Source organism: Ambystoma mexicanum, chromosome 2p (assembly GCF_040938575.1).
Source record: "Ambystoma mexicanum isolate Mex_15411 chromosome 2p, UKY_AmexF1_1, whole genome shotgun sequence".
NCBI classification, from domain to species: domain Eukaryota; kingdom Metazoa; phylum Chordata; class Amphibia; order Caudata; family Ambystomatidae; genus Ambystoma; species Ambystoma mexicanum.
Genome location: NC_090923.1, coordinates 939,350,204 through 939,367,407, shown reverse-complemented (window position 1 = coordinate 939,367,407; position 17,204 = coordinate 939,350,204). Strand labels below are relative to the sequence as shown.

Here is a 17,204-nt window from a genome sequence, read left to right as displayed (position 1 = left end):
CAAGAAAATAATTTGAACGCAGGTAGGCGAAGCAATAACTCACAACCAGATGCGCAGTTAGCGAAATAATGAGCACTTATACGGCTATTTATTCATAGCTTGGAAGCAAAAAGTGATAAAACAGAAATCACAGAAAGGACAGAGAATTCAAAAGAAAATACATTACCATGGGCGTAACTGAATCCCTCATCTCGCCAGAAGCGGCTGGAAGACCCCGTTAACAGCCAGGCAGAGAGCACAATAGCCCACAAGAAGGTCGGAAAAAGGAGTCCCCCAGGAGTACCCCCTCCGACTGAGGTCTTTGTGGTTTCCCCCGACTTTCCCCGATAGCTGCGCATATATCCCCTCCTCAAAAAGGGGTAGCAATTTCTCGAACCTTCTGACATTAGCGTTTGGCATTGCTGAGTGACTGTTGATTGCCGGCCGGTCAACCGACAGTAACCCCAAGGAGCAAAGCTTCCCTCTTCTTCTAAAACACCACGGAAAACAATTCCATAACTCATAGCAAGACATAATAAAACCAGCTTTCCCAGCAGAATGTCCTTGACTGGCTGCATACCAGGTTTAGAAGTACAGCTTTTCACTGAGGCATGGAATAAATATCCATTATGGCTCTGAGTGTCCCCAGAATGCACTGCGCACCAGCACCATGTTTTAGCTCAAGCATAACAGCAAGTAGCTTTAGAACAGTTGCACTCCTCAAAACATGCCACAAGAGAATACATAGCAGCAGACGTTTCAGAGCACCGATCTGCCCCAAACCTGAATGAGCAGGTTGTTGATTTATTCATTGTGCCACATGCCAGCAATTTACAGTGAGAGGAGCAATATCCTGCTCCACATGTCCATTTTGGCATTTACACATCAACCATGTTGATATGCACCATATTTGTAATGGATACCAGTATTTGACAGTGGTGGTGAGCCCCTTTTCACGATGGATGGAAGCACGTCCCTGTACACACATCAATGCCAAGTCAGCTGCTAAATTCCTCATCCGTGAAGTGTTTCACCAGTGGGAAGTGTGCGAAGTGCTGCTGTCAGACAAGGGAACACATTTTGTAAACAAGCTATTTTCTGAATAAGCATCCCTGCTCGACATCCAGCACAAGCTTTGTATGGTTTGCCAGCCAACGGTGTTGTGTAACGCCTAAATGGCATCTTCAAGGAATGCATTGCAAAAGAGAAAGTTAGTATAAAGACCAAATTGGTTGTACTAGCTTCCCCTGGCTCTTTTCACCTTACTCAATCAGCCAGGTTCGGACCACCACCACTTCCCAACCCATGAAATAGTAACAGGCAGACTCATGCACATTTACCATTTCTCCTCTCACGCGTACCAGACTGGATGCACAGTGCTAGGTTATGAAATGCAGGATTATTTTAACTGCCATGACTAAATGTATCTCAACAGATAAGGTGCAGCAGGGCGGGGCAAGAAAAGGCAAACGACAACAAAGTAATAGATGTGGATACTGTAATACACCCCTTGTCCCGGTTCCAAGGTGAACTGATTTATGTAAAGAACTTTGAAAGCAAGTGGCACAAGCCACAATTTGAAGGCCCATTTGCAGTCCAGTATGCAACACCCACTGCAATAAAAGTATGTGGCTTGAAGTGCATATAGGTGTTGCTGTTCAGCAAGGCATCTACATTTTTCACGACCATTCTCATCCCAGGCTTAGCGATGGTAGCAAACACCAAATGGTTACACATAACCAGATGGGAGTTACTGTAGGCCATAAATGCCACAGAAAAGGGGTTCAATGTGATTAGAAAGGTGCTGAGAGCAAATAGATTAATGACTCTCCAGAACAGGTATGTCCTCAGCCTCCATTACAATGGAGGGAGATTTGTATGCAAATAATCAGCTCAAGTTGCTGCACATTCACACCTGCACACGATGAGGAGAATGGGAGCTTATCAGAGGCAATAACGACACTCCAAAATATACATTCAAAAATGGTTAAGAAAACCAGTGAAGTGGAGCATGAGGACTCGTTTATAGCTGTATTGTAGGTGTGCCTACCTGGCTAGGTTACACGTTCAAAATGTTACTGGCAATCCTGGTATTAGTATGGACAGGACTCTGCATTTTGCAATGAATACTGTCCCAATGTAAAAGTGCTAGAAAAAAGGATGCAGATCACCACATATTAGTAATAATGGGTAAGGATAATGTGGTGCACATACAAAGCCAAACAGATGAGCCACATGAGATGCACCTAATTGAACAAACGATAGGGCCCCCCGGCACTATGTTTGAACCTCCTCTCAACCCTGAAGAGGATATGGAACACTGGGTCAATTGTGAAGGAGATGGAGAGTGTTGCTTTATGACATGTGTGCCAGAAGAATACATAGAGAAAGGGTGCAGCTTGAGGAGGTGTGTGTAAGATATGGATACCCAAAAATAAATATGATATGGAAAAATAAAGAAGAACGGTCAATAAATTGACCAGATGGGGAGTGTGGTAATGGAGAGGAGAGTTGCACCAGTATTGGCCACGCCCCCAACAGCCACACCATCCCTCATCACAAACTTAAGTACACGCTGAGAAAGGTGCAGTAGGCCATTAATCAAACACTAAGAGCCATGTAGTGGCCGTTCAGAGTAGAATAGATGGTGCGACATGAGCGGGTAGTTGCGTTAGTACACATACAGGTAAGGAATAATTAAAATGGCAACAAACACACACAAATCACACCTAAACATGAAGAGCATGCATACATGAAGAATACTTGCACATAGACATGAAGAACATTAACATTCCAGGAATGAAGGGGACAAAATGGCGGAGAATTAACCAAAAATATGGCCATTACAGACCAGACCCAGCAAGACCTCAATTCTGAAATACTGAAGCCACATGTGAAATTGCTTAACTCACAATTGCAGGCCTCATGGAGCAGACAAAGCCCCCAGCACCAAGGTCAGAACGCAGATGGGAGTTCAGCTCAGGAAGCACACCAGGTGCAGGTAGCTACTGTGCCAATTGATCCCACAACAAACAATATGTAGCACCCCAAATGGCCACTGAAAGAAAGCGCACATAGAACAGTCTGAAAACTTAAATGGTCGAATTGATTTTAGCACTGCAGTCCTTCACCACGTGACCGAAACAATAGTCACTTATTCAAAGCCCAATTAGGTAGTGTACCTGCCACATCCCTGCCTAGCACATCCATACACCAAGACGAGACACCCAAGGCCACGAGCAGGATGGTAGATGCACCTCAAGCATGGGGAGGAGCTGGTAGTATTACTTTCACAAGATCACAGTGGTTCTCCCACTTCTCCTTCCCCACATGTTGCTTGGCACAGCATAACCATCTCCAAGGCCGTTTGAACGAATGACTGGCCAATCAAATCATGTTCCTCTACTATTGTAGTAGTGCCAGCCAATAGTATACAAGGATACATTGTCTCATTTGTAGTAGGATGTACTGTTGTGGAGGTGAAAGGACCAATAGTAAAAAGTCCACCTATAGAGAAATATATGTTTCCTATCAGTATGACGTATATTCTGGTTAAGAGCTTGTTGTTTCTAACTTTCCTCCTCAACACCTAGGCCATCATGAAACCCCCCCCCCACCCCTGCGCCACCTGACTTGCTAGATGCGGTCGACCCCTCTCCTTCCCACCTCCCTGTACCCCTCCCAGCCCGCTGTATGCTGTATATCTGTTCAGTTGTTACCTCTGAAAAGTGCTTTGTTATGCATCTGTACGGTTGCATACCTCTGTAAAGCTAGGTCAGCACTCAAATACTAAAATAATGATAATATCCATTTTGAGAATGTCCTTTGTAGGCCCCCCTAGCAGCTGACTGTATTATAATACAGCTGGGTTTCTTTGTGCAGCTTTGAGTTTCTCTGCTTATTGAGGTTTTTCATTGATTATTGATATCTGTGCCTTTCATAACAGGAAAATAAAGGTAGATCGTTGGAAAACGTCATCCCTGTGTCCGAGTGATAATTGCCCAAGGGATCATTAGTGAGAAGCCCCAAGTTCACAGGGGCACGAGGAATAAGCTCAACAGCACACTTACCAAACACATGGCATGCCGACAGGCCATCACTTTTACAGCCCTGGGATTTCGTCTAACTATGGCATTCTGGAAGTTGCAGTTTCAGTTCAATGTGTAGAACCTACTGAAAAGGCCAGGTCATAAAGGTAAGTCCAGGACCAGAACATGGAATTCTTCAGCCACTTGGAGTCGCCTGGAACGTTTTTAATTACACGATGGGTTGGACAGCAGTGAGTACCATATCACAACTGATCGTGTAAGGAAAGCGCCAGCCTGGGAGCCACAGCGACAGGGCTATATCATTGCACTACAGACAGCAGGGGGCACATTGCATTATGGGGCACAGACATTGCAATTAATCTTGGAGAGCTGGAACACGTAGTTACTGGGGAAAAAGCGGATGCGTGCATTAAGAAACATGACAATTATTTCTGGTAAACGATCAGAGCACTCTGAAGCAGTTCCTCCATCAAGTGTATAACCTATCCTGGCTTTTCAGCCGTTGCATCCTGGTCAATATCGTTTTCATTACTCAATCCAACTGCACACACTAAGATATATGTTCTCTATATTAATAGTGATGGCGCGGAGCCCACAAACAACCAGAAATATAAGTTGCACGAGTAACAACGTTTAACACAATAGCAGAGAGCGGCGGTTCCGTGCCATGCGTCACACAGCCGTGCGTTTCTGGCCAACATACCGAGGGCCGTTTCTCATACTGGGAAAATAAAAAAAAGGGGTACAAACAAGTTCCAGGGCGTAACGTGCTAGTGGCTGAAAGGACTGGACTGGCTAAACGAGCGACAGGGCTGGGGGTCGTTATGTAGCAATATGCAGTTACCCGAAATCACTCACCTGGGCTCAGACAACCTGGAAGCTTCTCAATCAGCCCGTTTCAGCTGCTGCAAGCCAGCACGCGCTCCCTCTTTTTCTCAACAGTAAAATATCCCCGCACCGAAGAAATCACAAAATCCGAGGAAGGGCGATCAGGACAACTAAAATAGTTGAAGTAATGCAGGTACCTTATTATCTCCGTCACAGGCCAGCCAGGGGAACCCCTCCGCGGAGTTCTCAGCTGGAAACTGCCAAACGGAAGGGCGGTGGAGTGCAGTCTGTAAACTTGTGCCTGAAACGGGGGTCCAGATGCAGCAGAGAAGCTCTGGTTAAAGTGCATGGGCGTGTGCGGCTGGGCTTCACATGGGTCCAAAAGACAAGCCTCGTTCCCCGGGGGCGTAGACTTCTCCCAGGCCCTGCCTCGTGACCTCGTGCGACCTCCCCTATGGGAACCTTTAAAGGCCGGACTGGAGTACAGCAGGCCTTGGGCTATTCAAGGGAGGGGGGCATATATGCACGTGCTGTGCTTGCACCCAGTGTTCAAACACCACACCGACGAGACTCAGGTTAGCGTACGTGTGTTTTGCAACGTAACTACTAACTGCCTCCATTCCAAGGTCGTCTCCTTCTGCCAGTCCCCCCAGGCTTTGTAGCAAACACTGTTTTAGACTCTGGGACTTGTAGCATCACTACTATTGATAATGTGTTTGTGCCCAGCAGACAAGAGTCCTCTTGGCTATGATCCTGTGACTGGCTGAATTCAATCCTAAATTGTGCCCTTGGGTTCTGTGACCTGCAATCTTGCTTTCAATGTAGACATTTAATGCAGCTATATGTGTGCTCTCTGCTCTGCAGTGTGGTGTGGTACTGGGATCTCCGTTAACGCAGTGGCTTGAATAGATATACACACATAAGGGTGGCATCAGCCCTTTAGTTTTCCCACAGCGCTCACATTTGCAAGTTCCATGCGTGAGAAAGACAGCCAGTCCAGTTTTTTCCTTGGAATTGTGGGATTTGTAGTGTAACTTTAAAACAGAAAAGACAAACCTACAAGTCACATAATTTAAATTAAAAAACAGAATTTCTCACACATGGAGCTGGTAAATTTGAGAGCTCTGCCTTTCTGAACGCATAAAAAAATTAATGGATTACTTACCAGTAATCTTCATGACTCCTAGTCCTGCACTTCCTCTTCATAGTACTTACTTGTCAGGTCACCAACCTCTATCCAGGAGCCGTTCTCTTTCTATACTTTGCTTTCTGTCCAGCCTCCACCTCCAGGCGGTATCATTCCCCAAATATCTTGATAAGCTCCAGGTAGTCCTCACTATCTTGTTGGCATATTTCTTTCAAATCACATAGTTGCCAACATGATCCATTCCATTCTGTAGGTGCTTATCCAGTCCTGTTTTGTTCTGCCTTTGCATTCTGGGACTTATTGTTCCACTTTTCCCATAAGCAAACTTAGACTACAAGTCCCAGAATGCAAAGAAAAAAAACAGGACTGGATAAGAACCTAGAGATTGGAATGGATCATGTTGGCCACTATGAAGTCAGGTGGGTGAGACGGGCCTAAGTGTGATGAGGAAGAGCAGGACGGGGAGTAATTAAGATTACCAGTAAGTAATCCCTGATTTACCACCCTGTCCCCTTTCTCACCCCAGAGTTTACTTGTAAGGTATACCAACTCGATGTGAGGAATGGGTCTAAAGAATGACTCAGACCACAGATGAAATGCGTACCACCCATCACAGATGTATTGATGATGCACCAAATTGAGATGTGAACTCAATGTATTCCCGCAAATAGCATCCGCCCCCGTCTGTACAAAGGTCGGTGCTAGTACTTGACCAATATGTTTGGATCTGCCCAGATAGTGGCTCAGCAAATGCCCTAGTCACATACACCTTTGGCCTCTGCCCAAGAAGCAGGCATTGCCCTGGTCGACCCCCGCCCCCATGAACCTTAGGGGGAGAACTGGATCCAGTCGGCTCATATGCTATGGAGATAGTTTCTCAAAGCTAATGACTAACTTTGGGTACTGTGGCTTCCTAACCTGGGCGGGCACCTCCAAACATCACAAATAGGCTATCTGATTCCCAGAGGCCCCCTGGCCATTCCAGATAAACCCGAACTGCCCTTCATAGATCCAGTTGACTGCATTGACACTCCTCTGGGGAGGATGGGTTAGAGAAGAACGAAGGGATGGCAATCTCCTGTGACGTGTGACATTTTGAGACTACCTTGGGAAGGAAGACTGGGTCACGTCTAAGAAAAGGGATATCTGCCTGAATCCCTAGATAGGGGGCCTTGCATGTCAAGGCACAGAATTCCCAGAGCCTTCTGGCAGTAGTGATAGCCACTAGGAATAGTTTCCGGGTCAGCAGTGTTCTTCCAGGGGCACAAAAGGAGCCGACTGCAAGGCTTTTAAAACAAGTGGAAGGTCCCAGGGGCAACCCAGACACAACCATCAGCCCAGAGAGGGAAACATTCTTTGACAGCTGATTCACCAAGGCAGGATCTCCAGAATATTGCCCCCCCCCAAACCGTTTCCCCCAATTTCCGAATTGCTGACCTAAGGGCCCTTAGTGTGGAGACTGAACATCCCACATTAAACCCCTCCTGTATTTGTATTTGTATTTGTATTTAGTTTATTTATAAAGCGCAGCCAGGCCCTGGGGCATATGGGCGCGTAAGGTAGAGCTGGTTACAGGGGAGCAGTTAAACAGAGTTACGTTACAGTTACAGGAGGGTTACAGTTACATAAGTGTGCAATCAAAACAATGCGGTCGGCCCGGTTCCAAAATGGTTACAGGTAGGAACTGGCATAATAAGCAAGTGCATGTGCAGAAGTTAAGCTGTCAGGAGTCCGTGTTATGGAGCCAACACTTCGTGCTATGTTTGAACCGGTTGAATGAAGGTTCTGCGCGTAGATGTGGGGGGATGGTGTTCCATAGTTTGGAAGCTTGTACTGGGAAGCTAGCTCCACCCGAGTTGAGGAGTTTAAATCTTGGTATGGTCAAGGTGTTAGTTTGGGCTGCTCTAAGAGGTCTCAAGGTGGAGTGTGGTGTGAAGTGGTTAGTGAGGTATGCTGGAGCAAGGTTAGCCCTGACTTTGTGTGTGAGGGCAAGCGTTTTCAGTGATATTCTGTGCTTGACAGGGAGCCAGCGTAGGTTACGTCTGGTCTCAGCTATGTGTGCTTTTTTGGGGATGTTCAGGGCAGCTCTGATTGCATTGTTTTGGACTACTTGTAGTTTATTCATATTTTTATGGCTGGTGCCCAAGTAAAGGGCGTTGCAGTAGTCTATTTTGGAGTGGACTAGAGCTCTCGCTAGAGTGATACAGTTAGGCGCGGAGATGAATGGTCTGCATGCAGTGATAAGCTTGCAGGTGTAGGCAGCTGATGACGCTACTGCGTTAGTTTGTTTAGAGAGGGATAAGGTAGCATCGATGTAAATACCAAGAGTTTTAGTGTTATTAGAGACTGAGATGAGATTGCCATCTATGGTAAATGCTTTGAAAGAAGGATTGAGGTTTTTAAGTTTGGCATGAGTGCCCAAGATAATCAGCTCGGTTTTATCGTCATTAAGACACAAGCCATGGTGTGCCATCCATGCTTGTATAACGGAGTATATTTCATTGAGGGTCGTGCTGTCTATTTCGTAGTCACCCGTGATAGGAAAGAGTATCTGGGTGTCGTCCGCGTAGTTGGTATACGTGACACCCAGATAGTCTAGGATATCGAAAAGGGGTTTCGTGAATATATTATAAAGTGTTGGGGACACGCATGAGCCTTGCGGGACACCACAAGGTACTTGGGCCGGCTCGGCGGAATCTGTGGGAGAGAAGACCCTCATAGTTCTGTTCGCCAGGAAGGAGCTGATCCATGCCGTGGCTGCATCTGAAAAGTGGGCTGCGGATTTCAGGTGTTGGCAAAGTGTTTGATGGTTAACCAAATCAAACGCTGCTGACAGGTCAAGCAATAAAAGGAGTGCAAGTTTGCCATGGTCTTTCAAGGTTTGGATCTGAGTGGTAAGGTCAATAAGTGCAGTTTCCGTACCGTGTCTTGGTCGGAAGCCTGATTGCCTGAGCCCTAGGAGATTGTTGGTTTCTAGATAAGCCTGTATTTGAAGGTAGGCTGCTCTGTCCAGTATTTTTAATAGGAAAGGTACTGTCGTTATTGGTCTGTAATTAGACGGGTTAGCTGGGTCAAGCGTAGGTTTTTTAAGGAGTGGAATGACCCAAGCGTCTTTAAGATTGTCAGGAACTATTCCAGATTTGAAAGAGGCATTGATGAGAGTGGTAATGAATGGCGCCAGATCGTGTGCAGCTGCTTTAACAATCGGGGCAGGGCAGGCATCGCCTTGGCAATTTGAAGGTTTCAGTTTCCTGATGATGTTTTCTACTTCCCACGTTGAGAGGGGTGAGAAGCTGAAAGGTTTGCAGGTCGTTTGGAAGGTTGGAGGTATGTTAGGCAGTTGTTTGTGGTTAGGGTCTGCAGATAGCACAGATTTTTTTGCGTTAATTTTGGATTGTAGACAAGCTATTTTATCTAATAAGGCTTTCTGGATGTTGCTACACCATAGTGCGTCAGTAATACCTTTGTCAGTCGGGGCAATAGGGGATTCTAATTCTTTGAGTATTTTGAAGAGTTCTTTAGTATTGGATTCAGCTTGTGTAATCCTTTTGTTATAGGAGTCTTTTTTGGCTAGGAGTATGGCTTCTTTGTAGCTAGAGGATACTAAGGTTAGTTCAGATTTGTTCGGAACTGTGGGATGTTTTTTCCAGAGTGCCTCAGCGGTTCTTTTGGCTTTACGTAGTTCTCTTAACTGTGGCGTGAACCATGTGTTGAGGTGACGCTGTGGTTTCGGTTTCCGCAGTTTTAGCGGGGCAATGGAGTCCAGAGCTTTAAGTATAGCCTGGTTGTAGGTGTCCACTAGAACTGTAGGGTCTGCATCTGAATCAATATTATTCAATATGGGGAGTAGAATAGGTAGGAGTTTGTCGGGAGTAATGTCTTTCTTGTTTCTCGTGCAGATGGCAGGGGCGATGGTAGGCGCTAAGTGAGTAATGTTTGCTTTGATAGTAAGGGTTAGTTTGTGGTGGTCTGACCAGATGCATGGGTCATTAGATAGGAGGTCAATAGAGCAATTGATGTGTGAAAGCCAGTCTAGAGTTCTACCTTTGATGTGGGTAGATTCGTGGATGATGTGCGTGTGACCCAAATCAGATAATGTATTGGCTAAGTCAAGGGCATTGGTGTCTTTAGGATCGTTGAGACCGAGGTTAAAGTCCCCAAGTAAGATGGTTTGCGAGTTGGGTTTGGTGTTTATGGATATAAGTGATGCAATGTCCTCTGTGAAAGAGGCGATGGGTCCTGGTGGTCGATAAATGAGGTGCACGGTGGCCGTGTGGTTGGGTGAGAGGGGTAGCTTAATTGACAAGGATTCGGCAGACGGGATTTGCACATCTTGGATGATTTTGATGTCGAAGGTATTTCTGTATATGAAGGCAAGTCCGCCTCCCTTTGTTTGAGTGGTGTTTCTGTCAGATCTTATAATGGCATAATCATTAGGTATTGCGAGGGCCATAGATGGGCCGGATGCGGCATTGAGCCAGGTTTCAGTGACTGCGAGGACATCAAGGTTTTCATAGGTTATAAAGTCAGCAATGTCGAGAGCATGGGCAGGAAGAGACCTGGCATTCACTAGTGCTGCTTTGATGAGTTTATCTTTTTTGAAGTTTTTTTCAGATGTTGGCGGTGGATTGTGGGTTAGATTGTTGATGTCAAAGGGGGGAGCCGCATGATTATGGGCAAGATGCGAGTGTTTTATAGTACGGTCTCTAAGTCTGGAGTTCCTGCTTAAGATACTAGGGTGGTGAGAGTGCGGGGAGGTAGGTGGACTGGTTCGGATGTTCAGACTAGTATTTCTCTTCAGTGAGCTAGGGTGGAACGAGTCTGGGTAGGTGGGTGGTCTAGTTCTGGAGTTAAGTCTAGAATTTCTGATGGTGATAGTACAGGGTTGGTTGGGTGTTGGTTTGGAGGCAAAGTGTCGTATCCAGAGTGCTGGATCATCCAAGTATAGATTTGCGGGTGTCATGGTGCTAGGCCTCAGGGAGGAAGTGGTGGGTGCCATGCCTAATCTAGTGGAAGTGTATTGTTTAGAGTGTAGGTCAGGCTGGCTAGACCAATAACTACTGTGAGTGTACAGTAGGTGTATGAGCGTTGATAGGTACCAATACATGATGTTTAAGGTGTCAGGAGTCCGTGCAGGTGCAGGTGACGGGGGTGGTCTATTAGCGAATAGAGGAACAGCATAAATTGATTGAATTTGATTGCGGAGTAGCTATGCATGGCATCATAACAGGCAACGTAGTCTGTGGGCGGCCGAGTGACCAAGGCACAACGACTGTAAATGTGGTCTAATAGGCGACCAAGAGGCACAACACAATGGTAAATGTGGTCTAATAGGCGACCAAGAGGCACAACACAATGGTAAATGTGGTCTAAAAGGCGACCAAGGCACAGCACAATGGTAAATGTGGTCTAATAGGCGACCAAAAGGAAAATGTGGTCTAATAGGCGACCAAGAGGCACAACACAATGGTAAATGTGGTCTAATAGGCGACCAAAAGGAAAATGTGGTCTAATAGGCGACCAAGAGGCACAACACAATGGTAAATGTGGTCTAAAAGGCGACCAAGGCACAGCACAATGGTAAATGTGGTCTAATAGGCGACCAAAAGGAAAATGTGGTCTAATAGGCGACCAAGAGGCACAACACAATGGTAAATGTGGTCTAATAGGCGACCAGGGGCACAGCTTAGGCCATGGACCTTAAATGCGTGGAATAGTGATATGGGTATTGACCAATGCTGTAAGACTTTCAACCATCATGGATCAAAGGCAGAATCAGTGAATGTTTGCTGAGAACCGATGCGTAGGCAGCAACGGTGTTGGGCACGCTGCACGAGCTAGGTGTACATCATGTGGTGAGGCACGGGCTAGGAACACCCTAAGAAAAAGTTTGCGTCTGGCTCATATCGTCCAACAAGTGATAGGGGGATGTACCATGCGCGTGTAATGTACCGTGAGCAGGAACCCATGTGGGGTTTCGTAAGAGTGCAGGTATACGGGCACAGATCTTACCAGAATGTTCACGCAGCTCTTACCAGTCAAAGCCTGCTTGGCGGTGGGCGGCTCGTGTGCAATGTCCTGAGAGCATCAGGGGTTAGCCTATTCCCATTAGCCTGTAGTAACTGAAGGCTAATGGGAATAGGCTTAGGGCTGCTGATACTCCCTTCTTTCACACCAGAACTGAAAATGAAGCCAACCCAATATCTATCACAAGCTTTTACGATGGATAGTTTCTTATCATTCTGAATTGTGTATGATATGATAGGTTATTTATAACACGCTTAATACCCAGAGGTTTCAAAAGCCTGACCCGGGCCGGGGATCGAACCTGTGTTGCTCTGTGTCGTCTTGCCTCAAAAGCAAGCTCGTTGCCCCCGAGCTATCCTCCCGAGACTAACTCACGGGCAGACCCTAGAGCAGAAACCTTTCCCTCTTAACTTCCAGACCATCAATGTGCAATATTTTGACCTGCTATTTCTGTGGCCTGTTTTATGGAATATGGATGTCTTGGGAGGGGAAACTCTGGAGTCATTTCGAATTCCAGTAGGTAGGGGAAACAGATCCTGTGGGACCAAACAGCACCACCAAGCTGGCTTCTGCCGATGACTCCCCGATCTTCAGAATTGCTCTTGGAATCAGTGGGAGAGGAGTGAGGCATATAATAGGCCCTCTGGCAACTTCATAACTATTGCAACCACTCCCCAGGCCCGAAGCTTCAGGGCAAGCGAGCCGTGATCACAAATGGGGTGCTTTTGCATTTTGCAAAGACACAAAGAGATTCACACTCAGGATCCCAAACCTCTTGCAAATGCTGAGAATTGCATCCTTCCTCCCAAAGTTCCCACTCTGCAGAAGGAAATACCCTGCTTAGTCTGTCTGCTTCTGAATTGCATTATGGACTGCTTTTAGTGACGCGAGGTACACCTCTCCCCACTTCTCCAGGTCTTTTGCCAGAAGTCCCTGGGCTATGGAGCAAGAACCCCGCCCCCCCTGCCAACTGGTGTAAGACATAGCTGTAGTACCGGCTTTATGAAGCAGCAGTGCTTTTCCCCTGAGAAGGGGCGAGAAAAACCTCAGGACAAGGGATGCCGCTGCCCGTTTCCTTCAATTGGAAGATAAGAACACACTGCCCATTTTTCCTGGTGTGTCCGCTACCCTACCTCTGCCCGAATCCGTCCTTCTGGTGTATCTAGTAAGAATGGTCGGTAAGGGCTGACTCAGAGGAAATCCCTTTAGGAGATTGCCCAAGTGTAGCCACCATTGTAGTTCAAGTTTCAATGTCACCATGTAGAGGGTTCTAAGGCCTTAAGGTGGTGCCTCACCTGTCATATGGTCTGGAATGTTTTCCACTCGAGTTAACACACTGGGCCTCATCACGAGTCTGGCGGTAACCCTTAAATGTGGCAGTAGCACTATTACCGCCGCATTTAAGGGTCCGCCAGATCATGGCTTTGGCGGATTTCCCCCCAGCTCTGAGCTGGGGGCGAAATCTGCAGCAAAATTGCTGATTTTCGGCGCGATTACCGCCGGCGGGAATAGCATGAATTTTCCCCATTGGGCCCAATGGGGAATGAGGAATTCTCGAATGGGCCCAATGGGGAATGGGCAATAACACTTCCGCCAAACCCGTGATCCGGCGCTATTAGCGCCGGGGGGTTTGGCGTAGGGCTATTAGCGCCGGCGCTAATAGCGCTGGCATTATCGCCCAACTCGTGATGAGGCCCACTATCTAAAAACTGTGAAGGGCTGTGTGTGGTGAGTTCTGTTCTATATTCCAAAATGTGTACCTTTTTGAGTTAATTGGTTATGAACTGGGACTGCAATCTTTGAAAAGCTGCATGCAATGGAAAAGACTTTCACTTTTGAGAAAATGTATTATATCAAATAAGGATGGTTTGTATTCTTCACTTGGGGAAATATTTCTGAAGTCTTAATGGTAGATCTTAAAAGGGATGCTGAATCTGTTTTGCGGAATTTGGGATCATCATTTCAAATTCTGATCCAAAATCCAAATAAGATAAAAAAGCTAATTAGAGCCAATGATTGGTGTGAGAACAAGGTAGCGATTTTGAACACAAAATTATATTCGCAAATAGTTTCTTTCTGGAAATGGTACTCGGAAGCTGAATCCTATGTTAAAAAATATCCTAGTAGATCTTTCAGAAATAGCACGATGCGTTACGGCTTTAATGTTATGAGAACGCAGAAGATTGTAAATATACGCCATCCTTGTCTGGGAAGTTGGAAATACTGTCGATTTTGTCGAGTAAATGGAATGGAAGAGACTCAATTGCATTTATTGCTTGTATGTCCCAGTTTGCTTTCTCTATTTTTAGCATTTTGTGAATGATATCAACTTAGTACATAGAGAGCAACTTTGGTCACAAATGCTTCATGGAGACTCAATTGTATTAAAAATAAGAGTTATTGTTTAAAAAAAAAACATGTATGTAACATTGCTTGAATAGGAGTTCAGTTGAAAATTCATTGTTGATATGCTTTTTAAGAAGTGTTATCTGTATTACTTGTTCTGTGCTTTTGCATATCTATTTTTTACTTCTGTAATTCATTTTTATTCCTTATATGATTATATGAATTTACATTTTATGGATTTCTTTTTTGTAAAGGTTTAAATAAACCAAAACAATAAATCCAAAAGAGAAAAAGTTCAAGCTTTAGCAATCGATGGATGGACTGGGATCAGGCCATCAAAGTCCTGGGGCTCCATCCAGAACATGTGGAAATTTGACAAGAAGTGTGTCATGTGAAGGGAGCCGAAGGGACCAGAAATAACCCACAGGAGGCCAAGTATCCCTGGACCTGTTGTCAGTACCTGGTGAGGCTCCTGGAACCATGCAAGGTGCCAAAGACATGAACCGGAAAGGCGGTCACTGGCCCGAGAACCCACAAAGGGAATCCTTCAGGCATAGGACACCGTCCCTAGACCACAACTGGAAAGGTATACAGAAAGCTGTGTAGTTAGGTACAATCTAAGCAGGACTCTTCAGAAGGCTGCAATGTAAATATACACAACATTAATTCACTTCCCCCGTTATAAGGAACACCCTTTTCAACCGTTTGCCTCCCTGAAACCTCTCCAGGTAAGATGCTCACAATTAGCAGTGTGGATCCGATGGGAAGAGGTCAGTTTAATACTCAATCATGAAAGGCAATTTTCAGACTTTCACCACAGAGGCAAGAGGTTATGACGGCGTAATAATAGAGCAATAGTCCAGAGAGTCTAACCTTGGTTTGCTGAGGAAATCTTTGTGATTTTCTCTCAACAAATTGCTCTAATTCTATTTACCACATTTTACCTCAAATATATGGGGGAGACCCTCCACACCCTCCCCATATCCTCCCACCTTTCTAAATACCTTAACCCAAACCCCCCATCTACATATTGTGGTAAAAAATACTCACAAGCAAAAGGGTTTCAAGCAAACTGGCCTGCAAGGAAACGGGGTAGTTCCCACTGAGAAATATGTGCTGACATTAAGAAAAAGGACAAGAACATAGCACGGCCTGGGAGAGGGTTCCTTCTCCAAGAGATCATGATCTCCTGCTAGCTCTAACTCAGTGCTTACTTTTCATGAAGCAGTGTGCAAGCGGGTGTGAGAGGAAGCACCAGCCGTAAAGAGAAAGGAAACACAGAGATCCTACATGGCTGTGGGCCAATATGTGGACTATGGCAAATTCGTCCGTTGATCAGTGGGTAAGCATCATGAAGCAAGATACAGACACCAGATTCAAAATTGAAACAAAAGTATTTTATTAACTTAAATGTCAGGATGGGTGACGGCTTAACTTGACCTATGCTAAGGTGGGATCGCCCTACCTAAAGAAACTAAGGAAAGTCTGAGTCAGTAAGCTCAACTTAAAAGTCCATCTGTGTCCAAAACCTACGCTTGCCCTCACAACTACAACTAAACAATGTGTGGGCATGTGAAAAATAATGGAATAGCGTCTCATATTCAGTTCAGAGCTTCTTCCAGCTCCTGGTTCACTTTCCATCTCCCTTCCCCAAGTTGAAGACAGTTCCACAAAAGTCTCAGGATTCTCTTCCCCAAGTAAACAACACAGTTACAAAAGATATCTTGGGATTTCCTTCCTCAAGTAGGCAGCAAAGTTCCAACAGATATCTCGGGATTCGTTTCCCCAAGAAGACAGCACAGTTTCAAAAGAAATCTCTGCGTTCTCTTCCCCAAGACTACAGCTTGTCAATTTAGTCTTAATTTCTCAATACTCACCAACCAGCACCAGATGGCTCTCCTTTTGCTTCACTTCAGCAATCTCCAGCTTCAATTTGATTTGGCCATCAACACAGTTCTTTGGGTTTTGCTGTTCAAAGTTACTCTTTGTCATACCGTTTCGGCCCAAAATCTCGAATAAAAAAAGCTGAATGCGCATTTACTGCACATTCGGCATGGGGGAAGAAAACAAAGCCCATAATGTTGCACAAGGGGAGAGGGGATTGTGGGGGTGTCCCCCAACTTCCCTTCTTTGGCATTATGGGCTTCAGGGGTTGCGTGGGTGTCCACAGCTTCCATGACATTGCAAGCAGGGGACAATAAAGTTAAAAAAAAGAACAAAAAGAAGAAAGGACCCTGCAGCGCCAGCTCTGACCCACGTTTGGAATAGAGGGGAGTCAGCGGCACACATAGAAGTGTGGTGCCAAAAAGGTAAGTAGGGAGAAGGGGCAGGGGGGTGAGTGATGTGGGAGAAAGTGTTTATGTACTGCTGCTATGTAAATTTTATTATAGGATCATTCCGGGAAGTGGTGCGGTCTTGATCAGTAAAATGGTAGAACAGATCTCAGACTGGAGGTTGTCTTTGATTGTTGTACCAAAGATCATGGCCATGGGGGACCTTATCCTCCAGTTTGAGAACCTACTTGCTGATATAATGGAGGAGGACAGTCATTGGGGCATAGCACTGATTGATAAAGCGTACCCACTAAGACAGCATAGGAACGCGGAAGAGATATCTATTTTGTTTATGGCAGTTAACCTAAGGGCCTGTAATGGCTGTTTCGCTGGGAATGCACCTGCTGTACCTGTTTTTGAAAATACTCAAGGGAGGAGCATGATTGATTTATATTCTTGTGAACTTATAGGTCTGGGATAGCCTGAAAGCTTTCCAGGTCATCAATAGAAGCGAGGTTGATCATCACCCCTTGACTATTGTGTCCAGAAATTATC

General features: G+C 45.6%; 1 protein-coding gene across 2 annotated transcripts in view; it reads right to left on the bottom strand.

Annotated features, from left to right (window-relative positions):
• Nucleotides 1–5,351, bottom strand: part of LOC138566940 (amino acid transporter heavy chain SLC3A2-like) — a 440,795-nt gene extending 435,444 nt beyond the window's left edge. The window contains exon 1 of one of the 2 annotated variants that reach the window (XM_069644698.1): nt 5,054–5,351. The gene's annotated coding sequence lies outside the window, so the exon portion shown is untranslated. Of the gene's footprint in view, nt 1–4,886 lie in introns of both variants that reach the window. The other variant, XM_069644699.1, reaches the window with a different exon arrangement.
• Nucleotides 5,352–17,204: the final 11,853 nt, after the last annotated feature.